Source organism: Tiliqua scincoides, chromosome 10, assembly GCF_035046505.1.
Source record: "Tiliqua scincoides isolate rTilSci1 chromosome 10, rTilSci1.hap2, whole genome shotgun sequence".
NCBI classification, from domain to species: domain Eukaryota; kingdom Metazoa; phylum Chordata; class Lepidosauria; order Squamata; family Scincidae; genus Tiliqua; species Tiliqua scincoides.
This window is the reverse complement of record NC_089830.1, coordinates 10,951,910-10,953,861: the sequence shown is the minus strand read 5'-3', so window position 1 is coordinate 10,953,861 and position 1,952 is coordinate 10,951,910. Positions and strand designations below refer to the sequence as shown.

The following is a 1,952-nucleotide window of genomic DNA, read 5'->3' as shown; positions in this document are numbered from 1 at the left end:
CACAGCCTGCCCAGGCCTCAGAAGGTCTTTGAAAAGCACTTCCAGCTTTGGTTGAAAACCAGGGGTGCCTTCAGGACTCCAGAAGGTCTCCAGGAGGCTTTATGAGGTGCAGGGACACTGCAGGCTACCTCCTCGCACCTCAGAAGGTCAGCCAGAGTCTTCAGAAAGACATTTTGTGAAAACCTGGAAGTGCCTCTCCAAAGGCTCTGGCTGAACTCAGAAGACCTCCTAGACACGACTTCCAGTCATGCCTGGGAGGTCCTCTGAGGTCCTCCAGTGGTTGGCAACCTTCAGTCTCGAAAGACTATGGTAGAAGCCTACAGCACCCGGTATTCCCAAGCGGTCTCCCGTCCTAGTACTAACCAGGCCTGACCCTGCTTAGCTTCCGAGATCAGATGAGATCAGGCATGTGCAGGGCAACAGTTGCTGCTCCAGTGTGGGCTTGCAATCCATGTTGAGTCAACTCCATGGATCACAACTCCATGGATAAGGAGGACCATCTGGTACATTCAGGCCTGGTTAAGGCATGAGGGTGGAGGGCAAAGGCGAGTCAAGCACTTACAATCCTGTCGGGGGGTGGGACGCTCCCCACCAAACACTCCAGCCGTGCCTTGGCCCCCACTGCAGTCTGCAGGCTTGGTTCCGCGCCGATAATGGGCGGCCCTGAGGAAAAGACAAAAATGACGGATGCAATCAGGTCTGGTCAGATTTCCGCCAGGCTCACTGCAATAGGTTGCTGTGCATGACCTGGTTCCAAGACCCCTCACCATTCACAGCTAGTGCCTTCTCAGCCACTCCAATGCGTGGCACGATGGTTTTGCAGACGTACATGCCGGCATCTTCCTGCGTCACAGCCTTGAGGTGTAGCGCGTTTCCATTGCTCGACACCTGTGGGTACAAGTGAATTCAGATTTATTTACTGAAATGAAGGGATCAGTGCTCTTTTTCCAGCCCAAAAAAGGATACCCGGCCTCAGTTATCTAACCAGGGAACAGAACATCCTAAACTGAAGGCCTGTTTGGACAGAAGGGCTTCACAATTTTTCTGAGGATTCAAAGTGGGTGGGTCTCCTGGTGCCACAACCAAAACTGTGTCCTGTGTGTTCACAGGCTCAGTTCAGGTGGGGAGGAAGGCAGAAAGGGGTGCCCCCCGTTGACCTTGGCAGACAGTCAGAATAAAGCAAAGGTTCTATATCTCTCTTACTACCACCATGGTCTTCCACCTGGCCCACTGTGCTACGAGACAACAGGAGGGGGTAGAGGTTGGTGTTCCCAGATTTGTGTTTGGTAAATTACACACAACTTGGGAACCTGAACTCCTTCTTGGTCCAGGCTAGGGTGAGAGGTGGACTCCCCGCCCAGGTACAGGTGAAAGAGGCATCAGAACCAACACCTACAGTCAGGGGCTTGGGCTGGGAGATAAGGCGGGCTCCAACTGCAGGAAAAAAGAGGAAAACAGGGGTTAGGGGGGCCCATCGCTCAGTAGTAGAGACCTGCTTTCCATGCAGAAGGTCCCAGGAGTGGATTTTCTTTTTTTTCTTTTAAAGACAGCGCTTGCCTTCTTTGTGAATGGCTTTTTGGTTGACAAGCAGTTCATTAAACATTCTTCTTAAAATCTGCAGTTTTATACACTGTTGTCTTCAATAGTGTGAATGAACGTGTGTTTATGCATGTATTAAATAGTTTGTTTTCAAAAAATTTGTATGTAGATACACATCTGCCTGTGCTGCTTCATACAAGTACTTATAAAATTAATTGGGGGGAGCTTTATAGTCAATTAAGGGTCTTGATCCGTGTGCATAATATAAAAAAACAAATTAAGCATGCTTTCTTGCTTCAGAAATGGTTATTTTTACTCATATGCAAATTGATGCAAAGGTAATGGATATATTAGTCACCTCGCTCTAATTGGGTGCAAACTCAGCTGTGAATGTGTCAAAAATATGGCACAAA

At 48.9% G+C, this 1,952-nt stretch overlaps 1 pseudogene; it reads right to left on the bottom strand.

The window, feature by feature from the left end:
* Nucleotides 1-314: 314 nt before the first annotated feature.
* Nucleotides 315-431, bottom strand: LOC136661910 (5S ribosomal RNA; annotated as a pseudogene).
* Nucleotides 432-1,952: the final 1,521 nt, after the last annotated feature.